The sequence below is a fragment of the Passer domesticus genome, chromosome 21, assembly GCF_036417665.1.
Source record: "Passer domesticus isolate bPasDom1 chromosome 21, bPasDom1.hap1, whole genome shotgun sequence".
In the NCBI taxonomy this organism is placed as follows: Eukaryota; Metazoa; Chordata; class Aves; order Passeriformes; family Passeridae; genus Passer; species Passer domesticus.
In genome coordinates, this window is record NC_087494.1 from 6,934,125 (window position 1) to 6,949,335 (window position 15,211).

General features: G+C 57.6%; 1 protein-coding gene and 1 long non-coding RNA gene across 2 annotated transcripts in view; both read left to right on the top strand.

Moving 5' to 3' along the window:
• The window catches only part of LOC135284517 (zinc finger protein 271-like), a 523,404-nt gene that overhangs the window by 301,547 nt on the left and 206,646 nt on the right, over window positions 1–15,211 (top strand). The window lies entirely within an intron of this gene.
• Window positions 5,269–7,306, top strand: LOC135284634 (uncharacterized). Its single transcript, XR_010349898.1, has 3 exons — window positions 5,269–5,305; window positions 5,580–5,636; window positions 5,912–7,306. It is a non-coding gene; the product is annotated as an uncharacterized LOC135284634 (long non-coding RNA).

Below are 15,211 nucleotides of genomic sequence, written 5' to 3' on the forward strand. Positions count from 1 at the left end.
CTTCTTCCCTCCCTTCTTCACTGTCTGGAAGAGAGTCTTACAGGAGTAAAACTTATTATTCAGTATAAACAGAACAAGACGACTGGGGATAAAAGCATCATATAGTCAACCCAGGACAACCATACAACGCTGTTTCCCTCTGAGACTGTGTCTCCACTTCTTGCATTCTTAGAGATGAACCTTGGAACACACACTCAATTTTCTGACTACTTCTACTCCAATTAATAGCATTCCATGCCCAAAGGAAAAAGGTAACAGTGTTGAGCACATTCCCTTCCTTATCTTCACATAAGCAAAGAATAAACGATGTTGCATTGACAGATTTAACACATGGACACACACATGATATTATACCAGACTTAATAAACTCTCTAAACCAGCTCCCAATCCAAATTCCAGCCACATTTAATCAATGCCAGTTAGCATACCACTCTTGAACTCTGGGACTCTAACCCACCAAGGGGACGCTCACCCCTGACCCGGGACCGTGTAGGTGGGACTCCCTGTGTCACCTGTGCAAAGCACCCATCAGACTTGAACCCACATGGTGTGAGTGAGCTGTGTAGGCGGGGGCCTCTGTGTATGACAAATGAGTGAGTATTGCTTTATACCACGGGTAACAAAGGAACAGAGAGAACAAATGCGAGCGGTTAGTGATAAAGAGTTTTTCCATATGACATACTTCACATCCTTGTCTGTCCCAGCATGGATCCAGGGTCTGTGGAGGCACCAGTTTCTTGCCTGTGGAATGTTCTTCCTCCCCCAAGAGGAAAGAGGCAGCTGGAGGAAGAGCTTGCCAGGCTGCTCTCCATCCTTTAGCAGCAGTCCTGGGTGAGTGGAGAAGTCCCAGCCGAGCGCAAATGTGCCAAGGGAACAGCCGTGCACAGGAAGGCTCGGTGGGAAGGATGATCCAGGAACCATGTGCCTGGCAGCCTGAGCTTGCTCCCGGGAAAGGCCTTGGAGCAGATCCTTCTGAGGGCCATCCCACGGCACGTGCAGGGAACCAGGGGGTCTGCTGGAGGCTGGGAAAGCTCTGCGGAGGGACAGGGACAGCTGGGGGTCCTGGCGGGGTGTTGAGGGCTCCTGTGTGGGTGTTTGGAGGGGTTGGTGTTGGGGGCGTGTTGGGGAAGGAGTTGTCTGGAAGGTGAGAGGTCTTGGATGGAATTGGAGTCAGTTTGAAGGCAGCATCTGTGGTTTGGTGCAACACTGGTTATGGAGGGCAGAAAGGACAGCTGTGACTATTTCTGTTCATGGTCCTGATTCTCCTGCAGGGAAGAAGAGGGGAGAGCTGTACTTTATTGGCCAGTTAGATATCTCTACCAGGGGGACGATTGGCCCTTTTGCCATCTATTCATTTCATTGGGCTACTTTTGTAACACTGAGTGGACTTTCATTCTTTTAGAGCTTCTATTCCTTAAGTGAATGAGGATATTATCATCCATTCATTGAAAATCGTTTGAAAGCAAAGAATGGCCTTCTGTTTGCCTCTGTGTAGTGTTATGTTTGTAAAGTGACTCCCAATGCATGACATTAAGGCAGATGAGATGCTGCTTTGAGATGGGAAGCCAATTTCCAACTGTCATGTTCTCAGTCGATTGCAATTGATTGGGGGAGTTTGCAACTTTTTGGAATTACTTGAGTTGAGAAATGGAAAGTAAAGCTTTCCTGAACTGAGGAGTCTTTAATGCCAGATTTTTCCGTGTTGTCATGGTAAAGATGGTTTTGTGCTGAAGGAAATTACTTCAATAAGAAAATAATTTCAGCATGTAGTAAGAGCTTCTGACAGCAAGTGGTGCAGCAGTGCTCCAGGTGCTCCTGCCAACAGCCCCTGCAGGGAGGAGCACAGCCCCCAGTGCACGTGGGCTTTGGCTCCCTGTGGCACACAAGCCCCCCGGGGCACAGGTCTCTGGGGCAGGAGAGGGGCAGCAGCGCTGCCAGGGTTCGGGGGGTGGCAGGTGTGCTTGGGCGGGGACTCTGCCACACCTGCTGATGGCAGCGCCGCCCGGGCCCCAGGGCTCAGAGCAGCATTGGTGCCCTGGCCCACACGTTCCCTGTGCCTGTCCCAGCCGCGGGTTTAGGATGGCCAGCAGCCGGGACGTGTCCCAAGGAGGCCGTGCCAGCTTCCGTGGAAGGCCCTGTGCCCTTGCCAGCGCGGCTGCCTCGGCAGCCCTGGGGGCTCCTTCTGCTGCCCTGAGCCCGCAGAGCAGGGCAGCGTTTGCTGATGGGCTGAGCCCTTCCTAAAGATCCTGTCGGGCTGCCTTAGACACTTGGGGCCAGGGATTCCTTCCAACCGGGGCCACTTTGGGTGGGCTGGGCAGGGCCCCAGGGCAGGTGGCAGTGTGTGCAAGGTTCCTTTGTGACACGCTGCAGCACGGTCACTGTGGTATGGAATGGAGGAGTGTGTCCTTTGTGACACGTGGTGACATAGGAGCTGGGGGTGACAAGAACACTCCACAGCGCTCGGAGCAGGCGACGGGACAGGACGGGACAGAGCGGTGCTGTGAGGAGCCCCTACACAGTGCACTCGTTCCTGTCTGACCTGGAGCTGTTCTGAGGTGTTGTTCCTGCAGCTGACCTCGAGGTCAGAGCAGAGGACCTGGTGACCTGTGGCCTTCCGAGGCTTCTGTTTGGCAGTGCCCTCGAGGGCAGAGCGCGGGACTTAGTGCCCCGGAGCTTTTCCAAGGCATCTGTCCTGCAACTAGCTCCAGTCACTGACATGGAGCAGAGACCCCCGAGAGTACCCAAGCTGCCCTGGGTGGAGGAGGAGGAAGAAGGCCCTGGAGCTGACCCAGGACAGGAGACAGAAGAGGTGGTGCCGTTCAATCCACCACAGGAGGGTGAGTGGCAGAGCTGGGCCGTAGGACTGGAGACTGCAGCCAGCTTGGCCCCATCCTGTCCCGTCCTATCCCATCCCATCCCATCCCATCCCATCCCATCCCCTGGGGACATGCCCATGGACAGGACAGAAGAGGGCCCAGGCAGACACCCCGCAGTGGCCGTGCTCCATCCCCCTGGGGCATCCCGGGGCTGTCCCTGCCTGGGGAGCGCAGGGCTGGGCTGTGTTCTCTGGCCTCTCCCGCAGCCCCTCAGCTCTGGCTGTGCTCGCTCTTTGCCAGATGCAGCCGTGGAGCGCACACAAGAGCAGCAATCCAGCCGTGGCCGCTTCCGCAGAACAGCGCAGGTACCTGCAGCCATGCCCACCTGGGCTGGGCCTGCTGTCCCTGCTCAGCCAAGCACCATGTGTGGAGCACTCCATGGAACATCCCTGGTTCTTGCCCTTCTCCTACAGCTCGTTTGCGAATTCATTAAGAGTGTTCGGCAGGAAGAGGCCAGGGCCATGGGCACTGGGCTCCGAGCTCACTCAGAGGTCCTCAGACAGGAGACCAGTGCCACCCTGCTGCATTTGCTTGTGGAGAATGGTGTTTCCAGGCTAGATCAAGTAAGCAGCCTGTGGCCAGGCTTCCATTCCCCCATGAATCACATGGCGACCCAAGCCACGTCAGCTGGAGCTGGTCCCTGTGAGCCTTTGAGGCCATGGCATTGCGGTGGGAATGGAAGCACTTCTCTGGGTGCACTGGGGACATTGCTCCCTCTGGCATCTTTCCAAGTCTTGCCGTGCCTTCTCCAGGTGCACTACCACGCTGAGATGTCTCCCAGCTCTCTGCCCTCTCATAGGTCCCGCGTGGGACCTGTGCTGCTGCCTGGGCCCAGCCCTGTGCGGTTCCGGGCTCCTGCTGGCCAGGTGCCCTGTCACTGCCTTCTGCCTTTCAGGTCCTCGAGTGCCTGGACTTGAGGGAATGCAGAGACAGTGTTCTGGAGATCATGTCGAAGAACCTGCAGAGCAAATACAGGGAGAGGCGTCACTTTGCACTCCGAGGAGTCACAGTGGCAAGCAAGAATCCCTTGATGGTGAGAAGGGGGCAGTGGCTGAAGCCCTACCGGCAGTGTGGGGCTGGAAAACGCTGTCACTTGGGCTTGGCTGAGCTTTGGGCCCTGGGGCAGCTGCTCCCAGCTCTCCTGCCTCCCGCTTCAGCTGCCCGAGTGCTTTGGGACAGGCTTTGGCCTCTAGGCCCTGCTGCAGCAGGGTGGCATTTCACAAACTTGTGTTCCACACAGGCTGACAAAATGTGGAGCCTGACTCAAAGTCTTGTGGAGCTCCTGCAGGAAAAAGACAGCAACATGATCAGGATGACCATTCTCCTACTCAGATATTTATTTCTGGATAATGGTGCCCCCATACCCACCTCCATCGCCCTGCAGCTGGCTGAGGCGCTCCTGCCACTCTTTGACTGCGTAAGGCTCTGTGCCCACAGCCACGGCCACTGGCTGCTGCCCGGGCACTTGGTCCCCTGTGGAGATGCAGGCCTGTGCCCTGCTGGGCCTGAAGCAGCTGATGCTGAGCTCTTTTGTTCTTGCTTTCTTACAGGATGATAGCCAGGTGCAGCTGAGCTCCATGACGGTCTTTCAAGAGATGCTGGAGTTATTAATGGAAGATGGAAAAAAGGCCCTGAAGTCACACGTGCTCCAGAGCCTGCTGCCACTCTCCTTCCACTGCCATGATGAGAATCAGATTGTTGCTGAGGTGAGGACTTGTGGCCGGCTGCTGTCTCCCTGGCAGGGGGCTGGACTGCCTCCTGTCCTGGCGCCTTGCAGGCTGCAGCCTCCCCCAGGCTGTGGCATTGGGATGCTCCTGTGCCCTGGGCTGTGGGGCCATCTCCACATCTCTGCTGCTCTCCAGGCTTCCCGGGAAACACTGCATTCTTCAGCCAGATTCCTGAAGAGGAGGGATATCGAACAAATGCTACAGGTGGATCAGACATGGAGGTTTGGCGAGGCCCTGGTAAGGACGACCGAGAATCCCCAGCCTCAGCCTGGAGAAGCCCCCTGCGTGCGGTACTCAGTGTGCGGGGCTGGCAGCTGTGCCCCTGCCCGCTGCTGCACCCAGAGGCGGTGCGGGCTCTTCTCCAGGCTGCTGTGGGCCCGAGCCGGGTGCCCATGGAGCCCCGGCGCGGCGGGGCTGCGGGGCGGCCCCGCGGCTCCCCGGGCAGCAGCCGGCCCTCTGCCCCCTGCACAGCCCGGCGCCAGCGGCTGCTGGCCGCGCCTCAGGGCTGTGCGGGCAGGGGAGGCCGGGGCTGGGCGCAGGGAGCGCCCGCCACAGGGGCTGAGCCCGCGCCGAGCCTTCCCTGCTGCCGCTCTCTGCAGCTGGCAGAGGACACGAGCCGAGCGGCCGAGCAGCTGCGCCGGGCCCTGCGCTACCTGGAGAGCCCCCAGGAGCCCCTGCGAGAGGCGGCCATCAGGTTCATGGGTGAGCCCCGAGGCCGGGCTCCCTCCCCGGCCCGCCGCAGCTCGGCCCCAGGCCCGCCCGCTGCCCCGGCAGCGCCATCCGGGCCCGGCGCCGTGGAGCCCCGCCTGGCCCGGGCGCTGCTGCCGCCCTCTGGCAGCCGTGCCCTTGGGCGGCAGCGTGCGGCAAGGGCCCGGGCTGAGCCCTGCCGGGCCAGCAGGGCGTGTGGCCGCAGCGCTGGCAGCGCCGCTGGCAGGGAGCTGTGCCGCTGCCGCCCTGACAGGCTCTGTGTTCACAGGGATGGCCGGGCGGCACCTCAGGGGGAAGATGGAAGAGCTCCAGGTCATCTGTGATGGTGAGTGAGGGCAGTGGGCTGACAACTTGAGCTGGCCATGGGGGATCTGCAGGGCCTGCCCCATCTGCAGAGGTCTCTGGTGCCTGTGCGGATGAGGGGTGGTGTGGGCAGAGCACACTGAGATTTCAAGGGCACATGGGGTTTCGTGGCCAGCAGCTTTGGCCTGATCCCTCCTGGACATGGAAATTGCCGCCCGGGATGACCTTCGCAGGGGGCTCTCCTCCGCTCCCCACAGATGCAGGATCTGACCTTGGTTCTGTTGCTCTCTCTTGCAGCCCTTGAAGAAATGGCATTTGACAGCAATCCCGCCATCAGAAACCTTTCAATAGAAACTGGGTTCGTTCTCCGGGCCATACAGAGAGCTCCCTCCTCCACATGGCGTAAAGTGAAAGATCAATTCCTCAGTGCATGGAAGAAACGGCCTCGTCTCTGCCGCAGAGCCTTGCTGTGCTGCTGGAGCTCTGTGGAGGGCTGATTTGGAAGGCTCTGTCTGGTGGGGCCATTTGAGAAGGATTTTCTTTTTCTTCAAGATTTTTGTTTTCTTTTTCTTTTTTTTTTTTTTTTTTTTTGTTCAATGTGGCATTCACCATCTCTGAACAGAGAGGGGCATAATTTTCTCTCACAGGATTTTTTTTGGAGAAGCAGAGAAGAAGAGAAAAGAATTTTTGTCTCTACTTGCTGCTCCAGTTGTTTTTGGACATACGGAATAGTTTAGGAAGATTTTTTACCTGAAGTGATTTTTCAGTCGGATCCTGATGAGGTTTTTTTTTTCCTTGGCAGTTGGGAAAAAGCTGTGTCCTGACTGTCTGGAGACAGTCACGGGTTTTTCTTTAGTCTCTTTTAGTATCTCTTTAATATAGTCTAGTATAATGTAATGTAGTTTAGTTTTAATAAAGCAATTGTTCAGTCTTCTGAAACAATAGAGTCAAATACCAATCATTTGCCACGTTGGGGGCTCCCTGCATTCGATAAGTGGTGACTTCTGACATTGGCTGAAGAACCAGGAGCTGGATGGATCCAATTGGGTTTGCAGGTGAGGCTGAACACGAAAAGGTTTGCTGAACACTGACGGAGAGTGTCCGGTGGTCCTTTGGTGAGTCACGAGATGGGAGATGCCACTTAGACCTTCTCTTGGACCCTGCGGGACCCTGCGCAGCCCATTGTGGCCGGTCACTTTGGCTTCCTGGAGAAGGTACTGTTAACCCTTCACCTCCCAACAATAGCATTGCCCTCCGCAAGAAATGGAGTGACGGTTGGGAAGAGGTGCCTTCAGAAATGGAAGTTCAATTTTCTCCATTAGAGGAGGACACTATTGGAGTGTGGAGGTTTCTGCCTCTGCACTACAGAATTCCTGTGTTGGAGGAAGATGTCTATGAGTTTTTCAGATGGGCAAAAGCTCACAGGTTTTCGTGGATTTGCAGTTGTCCCTGGATTCCAGGGCTTGGCAACCCCTGGATCTCGACTTTTGGAGGAACACATGATGGCTGAGGAAATTTCTCGGGAGTTCCCACTCAGGCATCACTTTCCTCCATTGTGAGGAAGAGAACCTCGTTGGAGAAGCGCCTTACCCCAGGCTGGTGGCCATCAGGCCCCTCGCCACAGCTGGACCAAATTGTCCAGGGACAGTCTCCACTGGTTTTCCCCACCTGCATGGGGCAGGGGGGAGCAGCTTTGCGCATGGCTCAGAAACAGCTTTTTTCTGTCTCCCTGGAGCATGCACAGAAAGGACCAAAGCCTTCAGCAGCTGCGCTTTATGGGTCAACAATTATTTTGACTGGAGCAGTGGTCATCCCTTCTTCATCACTTTCACCAGAGCTGGAGGGACTTTTGCCACCTCCATCCCCTCCTTTTTCCCTCAGTGTGGCGTGTGGATCTGCCCCGCCGCTGGATTCCCCCGCCTCTGTGCCCCAGGAGGGTGCAAAGCCGCCCCCGCCCCCGACAAGAGAGTGGACGGCTCCGCGACGGCAGCCGGCAGCCCTGTGCTGGGGAGCACATCCAGTCCCCCTGCATCGTGGCCAGCAATTGATTTCACGACATGGGAGCCTGCAGTGCCGGCAGGAACACCCGCCGCAGGCCCTGCCGATTCCGCCACCTCCGCCACTCCCGACACCGCTCCCCGCTGTTGCCCTCGGGTTGCCAGCAACGCTCCGGCAGCGGCGAAGGCTCTGCCAGCGCCGCCCTCCCTGGAACCGGGAAAATCTGCAGCGGCGATTCCTCGCGCCTGTGTCCGCTGCACTGGTGGCAGCTGCCGCTCTCTCCGAACACCACGCTGCAGGGGAAAAACCCCTGCAACCAGTGGATGCTGCAACCTCCACTCCATGATCTGCCCCTTCAGCGGCTGCTCTCTGACCCCCACCGCATTCAAGCGGAGGTGCCGCTCTGCAGCTGTTTGTCCATGTCTCCAGACTGACAACTCTGGCACTCAGTGCTTTTCTGGGAACAGCATTTTTCTCTGACCAGTACTTGCTTGGTCAGGGGGTACTCTGATCTGTGGGGTGCCCACCGGGGCTCAGGGTGCCTCACCCCTCCGGCAGGAGGGGCCATTTCTGAGAAAGCTGCCAGCTCGTACTGGAGTTCCAGCACGTGTGCCACAGCAGAGCTCAGTGGTGGATTCACTTCATTCAAGGCACGATAGTCCACAGTCAATCTCCATTCTCTGTCAGACTTTTGTACAGGCCAGATGGGACTATTGAAGGGTGAGTTGGTTTTGCTGACCACCCTTTGGCTCTCCTGTTCACGGATCATTTTGTGCATGGGGATCACAGCATCTCGATTGGTTCAATACTCCCGGCAGTGCACCATCGAGGTGGCAATTGGTACTTGTTGCTCTTCCACCTTCAGGAGTCCTTCTGCAGATGGGTTTTCTGATATCCAGGCAAGGTGTTCAACTGCTTAATGTTCTCAGCCTCTACAGCAGCTATTCCAAAAGCCCACCTGCATCCCTTTGGGTCTTTGTGATAGCCCTTCCGGAGGAAGTCTATGCCCAGAATACACGGGGCCTCTGGGCCGGTCACAATAGGATGTTTCTGTCACTCCTTCCCAGTCAGGCTCACCTCATCTTCCAACAGGATCACCTGCTGTGATCCCCCCCATCACCCCAGCAGTGGAAACGGGTTCTGCCCCCACAAGGCCTGATGGGATTAGAGTACACTGTGCACCAGTGCTGACAAAAGCCTCTTATTTCTATGGCTCTGGTGTGCTAGGGATCCACACAGCCCAAAAGCCTGCTGTGTTCTGAGTAATTTCTAAAGGGCAGATAGAGATAATTATGGGACCAAACCTGAGATAAATGTTAGGGGAAAGAAAGAAAGAACATTTGGGGGGTAAAATCTCAGGTTATCTACCTTCCCACCACCTTGTCCCTTGCCCCAGCAGGGGAGCTTTGCCCTCCCTGTCCCCAGCCAGCCCAGCCTGGGCACCTCAGGGCTGTCCCCAGCCTCCTGCTGAGGCCCGGCCTCGAGGGCTTCTGCCGCAGGCCTGGCAGACGCTGTGGGGAAGCGCCAGAGCAGCCGGGGTCAGGAACAAGGCGGCTGCCTGGGGGCTGCTTGTGGCCTCTGACACCCAATTCCTCAGGGCTTCCCAGTGCTCCAGCCCCTCAGGAGCCTTCTGTTGTTCTGCCAATTGACAGAGGCGATTTAAAGGACACCTCACGGGAAATCATGTTCTTATTTTACTGTGAATATTAAGGAACCACAGTGAAAGATGATACATTCAATAAAAATGTGCACTTGGTTTTAGTGAGAAGCAAAAACAAGCAAGGCAGTGCACCTCAATCAGTACTGTAAGAGAGAAAGGAGAGTGATTTAGAAAGATGCATCATCAATTGCCTGAATTGTTTATCATCTTGTAGATCCTCAGTTGCTGGGGTGCCCTGTTTTGCACCAAGGACCTGGAGAACCATTCCCAGCAATTGGGAAAATCCTAGGTGGTCCATCCACCCATAAATGAGGTCTCCAAATTTGCTCTGAAAGTGGGTCAAGCTTTTATAGGCCAAAAAGAGCAAGTCCAAGTGACTTGATTATATTTTTAACCCAGAAACACCTGGAGCTGATGGCACACTTCACAACCAGCAGGGGACACAGCTCGGCCAAAGGCCAGACCTCTGCTGTGAGGGTTTCCCCTAAACTGCCCTTCAAACCAACCTCCATTCATGTCTGTTGCGAAAATTTCTTAAAACGATGCATTTCTGCCACATAATTACACAGGGTTATGTGACAGTTTCTAAAGCAGCTGGTTTGGAGTCAAACAGCCAGAATTAAGAGTCCTTGTCATCTATTTGTAGCTACATCACACTTAGGGGGATTTGAAGGAGTTTGGAATGAGTTAGAGACTGGACCTCTGAGTTTTTTAGATGATGCCATTTCTTTTTCTTATCTTTGACACAGACAGGAAGGGTGAGTTTGGATCACATCTCCACTGTATGGCCCACAAGGCCACAAGACTTCTTGTTACAAGACCTTTTAAGCTTTACTTGATCAATAAAACACTGCCAACAAGGATATGTATGTTTTGGACCCAATCCTTCAACATTTCGTCTTACGGATTCATGCTACATTGTAAGCTTCCTTAGCCAATCATGTTATGGCACACAAACCTACAGCACTGCATTCTCCACTTCTTGTTTACCTTTGTAAATACTTTTATTTTTTCTACATCTTAAAGTCTATAACTTTAAACTTTCCTCCACTGAGCTTCATGTGTCACTGCTATGAACTCTAAATCTACATTCTTGCTTCCAGCACCTAAATTTGGAAGCCTTTTCCAAGGTCTCAGATCAAATCCTCTGTTAAATTCTAAGCTTTGCTTACAAGACCAAAGGTCTGAGAATTCCCTACATTTCGGGTTCCAACAGCACTGATGCAGTGAGTTACAGAGTGCCCAGGACCTGTCTTGTAAGTCAACTCCGTCAGGAACAAGGCGGCTGCCAGGGGGCTGCTCATGGCCTCTGACACCCAATTGCTCAGGGCTTCCCAGTGCCCCAGCCCCTCAGGCTCTCCCCCAGCCCGGCCAAGCTGCCCGGCAGCAGCGCCGCAGCCCCACAGGAGCTCCAGAGGAGCCCCAGCCAGAGGCACCTGGGAGCCCTCAGCAATGCAGCCAGCAGCACACGGCCAGGAGGACACAGATGGCGCTTCCTGCCTGCCACAGGCCTTGTGGCCATCTCCAGGCACCGCTCCAGCAGGGATCCCCGCAGCTCCGGCCCTGCCCACCCGCTCTGTCGGCAGCACAAAGGCTTCAGCAGAACCACCACAGGCCAAGGGGCTTCTGGCCATTGTCCCTGCAGCACTGCACGCCTGGGCAGCTGGCTGAGTGCAAGCACCATTTTCCCCCTTCAGGGACCCCTCAGCTTGCTCTGCTGCTGAGCACAAGCATCTTTTTCACCATTTCCTCTCTCTTGCCCTGCAGATCCTGGGCAGCAAAGAAAAGCTCCTGGGAGTCTGTGAATCATAACACAGTCTATATTTACAGAAATTCAAAAGAGGAAAAAAAAAAAAAAAAAAGAAAAATCTTAAAAGATAAAGGAAAATTCCCACTGGCTAGGGTTGCCCCCACCAAGTGTGCCTTGCCCATCAGTTCTCCTCAGAGCTCCGACAATGCAGCCAGCCGAGCCCTGACAGACGAGGCCGACTCTTCCATGCCCTGCGCAGCTGATCTTGCAGCCTCTGGAAGATGGAATAGTGCCCACGCTGAATTGCCCGGAGGACATGCAGTGTTTGGAGTGCCAGCTCTGACACGGCACTGCTCATATCCTCCGTCAGGAGTTCAAGGGCTGCATGAGAGAGGAACAGAGCCACAGTCAGATCCCGGATCTGCACGGAGACGAGGAGAGCCCCCTGCCAGGGCCATCCCAGCCGGCTCTTGCCATGGCCAGGAGGGAGCAGGGACCAAGGGCATCAGCCCAAAGCTGCTGGCCAGGAATGCCCCACATGGCCCTGAAACCTCTGTGCGTTCAGCCCACGGGAGCAGAGCCCTCCACAGCCGGGGCAGGGCTTGCAGGTCTCCATGCCAGTCCCTGCTGTCAGCCCGCTGCCCTCACTCACCGCTGCAGATCATCAGGAGCTCTCCTGGCTGCCCCCTGAGGTGCCGCCCGGCCATCCCTGTGAACACAGAGCCTGTCACGGCAGCAGCGGCACAGCTCCCTGCCAGCGGCGCTGCCAGCGCTGCGGCCACACGCCCTGCTGGCCCGGCAGGGCTCAGCCCGGGCCCTTGCCGCACGCTGCCGCCCAAGGGCACGGCTGCCAGAGGGCGGCAGCAGCGCCCGGGCCAGGCGGAGCTCCACGGCGCCGGGCCCGGATGGCGCTGCCGGGGCAGCGGGCGGGCCTGGGGCCGAGCTGCGGCGGGCCGGGGAGGGAGCCCGGCCTCGGGGCTCACCCATGAACCTGATGGCCGCCTCTCGCAGGGGCTCCTGGGGGCTCTCCAGGTAGCGCAGGGCCCGGCGCAGCTGCTCGGCCGCTCGGCTCGTGTCCTCTGCCAGCTGCAGAGAGCGGCAGCAGGGAAGGCTCGGCGCGGGCTCAGCCCCTGTGGCGGGTGCTCCCTGCGCCCAGCCCCGGCCTCCCCTGCCCGCACAGCCCTGAGGCGCGGCCAGCAGCCGCTGGCGCTGGGCTGCGCAGGGGGCAGAGGGCTGGCTGCTGCCTGGGGAGCCGCGGGGCCGCCCCGCAGCCCTGCCGGTTCTTAAGGCGGTTCTTACCAACACCTCGGCAAACGCCAACAGCTTCTCTGCCTCCACCAGCTCTTTGAGATCCCTCCTCTTCAGGAACCCGGCCGCACAATGCAGCGTTTCCCGAGAAGCCTGGAGAGCAGCAGAGACCCAGAGATAGCCCCACAGCCCAGGGCACAGGACTCACATCCCTGTGCCACAGCCTGGAGGAGGCTGCAGCTTGGGATGTGAGCAGGGCAGCCGGCAGCCCAGCCCCCTGTCAGGGGGACACCAGCAGCCCACGAGTCCTCACCTCGGCCACACGCTGATTCTCATCGTGGCAGTGGAAGAAGAGTGCAGGAAGGCTCTGGCACACCACTGACTTAAGAGGCTTTTTTCCCTCCTCTGCTACCAAATCCATCACCTTGAAGAAGAGGTCGAGGGAGAGCAGCTGCACATGGCTGTTGTCCTGAATGAAAGAAAAAAACTCAGCGCCATCTACTCCAGGCCCACCTGAAGAGTACAAAAATCCACAGTGCACAAAGTTTCAGGGCAGCACCCAGTGCCCGAGGCTGGGGATACAAATCCTTACGTGGTCGAAGAGCAGCAGGAGAGCCTCAGCCAGCTTCGGGGCAGTGGTGCTGGATACCAGCATGTCTTTGCTCTTGAGCAAATTAGTGAACACAGAGAGCGTCATGCCCACCAGCTCTCCGTCTGCATCACCCAGCAGCTCCAGAAGGCTTGGAGACAGAGTGCCCATTCTCCTGGCCTGTGTGGAACACAAGGCTGTGCTGGGAAGCCATGGACGGCTGCAGCGCCAGCACCACCCTGACACTGCAACCCCACCCTGCTGCTGCAGGGCCCACAGGCCAAAGGCCTGCCCCAAAGCAGTGGGGCAGGTGAGGCAGGAGAGCTGGGAGCAGCTGCCTCAGCTGCCTCAGCCCTGCCAGCCCATGGGGCTGCTTTCCCCAGGGCAGCTTCAGCCGCTGCCCCTTCTCACCATCGAGGGATCCTTGCTGAGCACCACGAGGCCTCTGAGCGCCAGGCGACGCCTCTGCCTGCACTCGTTCCTCAGGTGCCTTGACATGATCTCCAGGATGCTGTCAGCACATTCCCTCAAGTCCAGGCACTCGAGGACCTGAAAGGCACAGGGCAGTGACAGGGCACCCGGCCAGCAGGAGCCCGGAACCGCACAGGGCTGGGCCCAGGCAGCAGCACAGGGTACGGGCACCGTCCCAGGCAGCTGCGGCTACGAGAGGGCAGAGAGCTGGGAGGCAGCTCAGCCAGGCAGCGCTGGCCTTCAGGCTCACCTCCACAAGGAACGCCAGGCCGGGCAGATCCCAGTGTGGCTCCTCCCTGCTGAGCAGCCCAAGCAGGCGCAGAGCAATCCCAGAACACAAGGAGAGGGAGACACGGCGCATCTCTCTGGAAGGGGAAAAAAGACACCAAGAGCCTGAGGTGGGGGGACCAAACCTTGCCCAGGACTGACTCACAGAGGTCTGGTCTTTGCCCAGCATCCCTGGAGAGGATGTGAGCGCTGTGGGAGGTGGCCCCTTCTGGGCACCCTCCTCTCCCAGCCTTTTCCAGTCTCCTTGGCCGTCCCTTGGTGACAAGGCCCTCTGGCCCATGACCACAGGGACTGTGTGGGGCACCCGGGCACAGGGCAGAATTGCTGGGGGCAGTGTGGAGGAGAAGGGGGTCTCACCTGGCCAGCAGACCCACGGCATAGTGCTGGGTGTGAGCACACAGCAGCGTGTCCCAGCCACACTTACGCTCCATAGCCATCACCTCCTGGTCACACTCCAGTCGACAGAGCAGAGCCTTCATGGCCTGCACTGCAAACCTGTGTGCAGAGCAAAGCCCAGGTCACACTGGGAGCACTGGCACTGGCCACACGGGCAGGGGAAGGGCAGGAGGACTGGGACCTGCTGGGCTTGCTGGGAAGGCGGTGTTCCTCCTGGCATGCTCTCCAGAAGTTTTCAACTTCCTCTGGTGGCATCTGCTGCTGTGTGGTGATGACAACATGGAAGAGCAGAGCCACAAACAGGCGGGAGGAATGAAGGATCATGGCCTCATGGCATTTAGGCACAATGACCCAGATCACCAGAGTTGCCTGCAGAAGAAGCAGCCCAAGACAGTGCTCAGTGCCCTGGTGTCCATGGGGCAGGGCCCAAGGGCAGATGCAGGGGGAGCAGTGGGCCTAGTGCCCCCTGAGTCTGCCCCTAGACCAAGTTTCATCCCAGCGACTGAGGCAGGGAGAGGATGGAGAGCTGCTGGAGAGGCAACCAGGTGGCAAGCAAAGGCCTGTTCCAGAAACTCACAGCCAGGGCAAAAATATCCTTGTTGTCCCCATCGGAGGTGCATGTGCTGTGCACAGGCCAATCCTCCATCACACAGAGCAGTGTTGCCAGCACCTTCTCCATTGTTGGTCGTGATGAGCCTATGGCTCTCCACATCATTGCAGCAGCTCTGTGGGATCAGGGCTCTGTGTCAGGGGAATCTCAGTCACAGTACCATGCCCTGTGCAGCTGTGGGGGCACAGGTGACAGAGCCGCGGCGCCCTGAGGGGCAGGGAGGGAGCATTGGCAGCAGGCTGGGCAAAGAGAGGGGCCCGAGGGTCCTGGAGCTCTCTACCTGTCTGGCAGAGCCCATTGGACAGGCTGTGATGGGCCACGGGCCCTAAAGGCTGGTGAGCCCTGAGCTCTCAAGGCACGTGGGCCCCGTACCTGTCACACGTTGGGGCACAGTGCAGGAGGGTCAGCGCCACGTCTGCAGGGTGTTCCTCAGCCAGCCTCACAATGTCACTGTGCAGCCTGGCATCCACAGTGACGTGGGACATGAGATTCTGGTGGATGTTCTTCACCATGGCTGGCACCTGGAGGAGGCATGGGGAAGACCTGGAGCGCTGTCTATGGGAGCAACTTCCCCAGTTTCCCCCCAA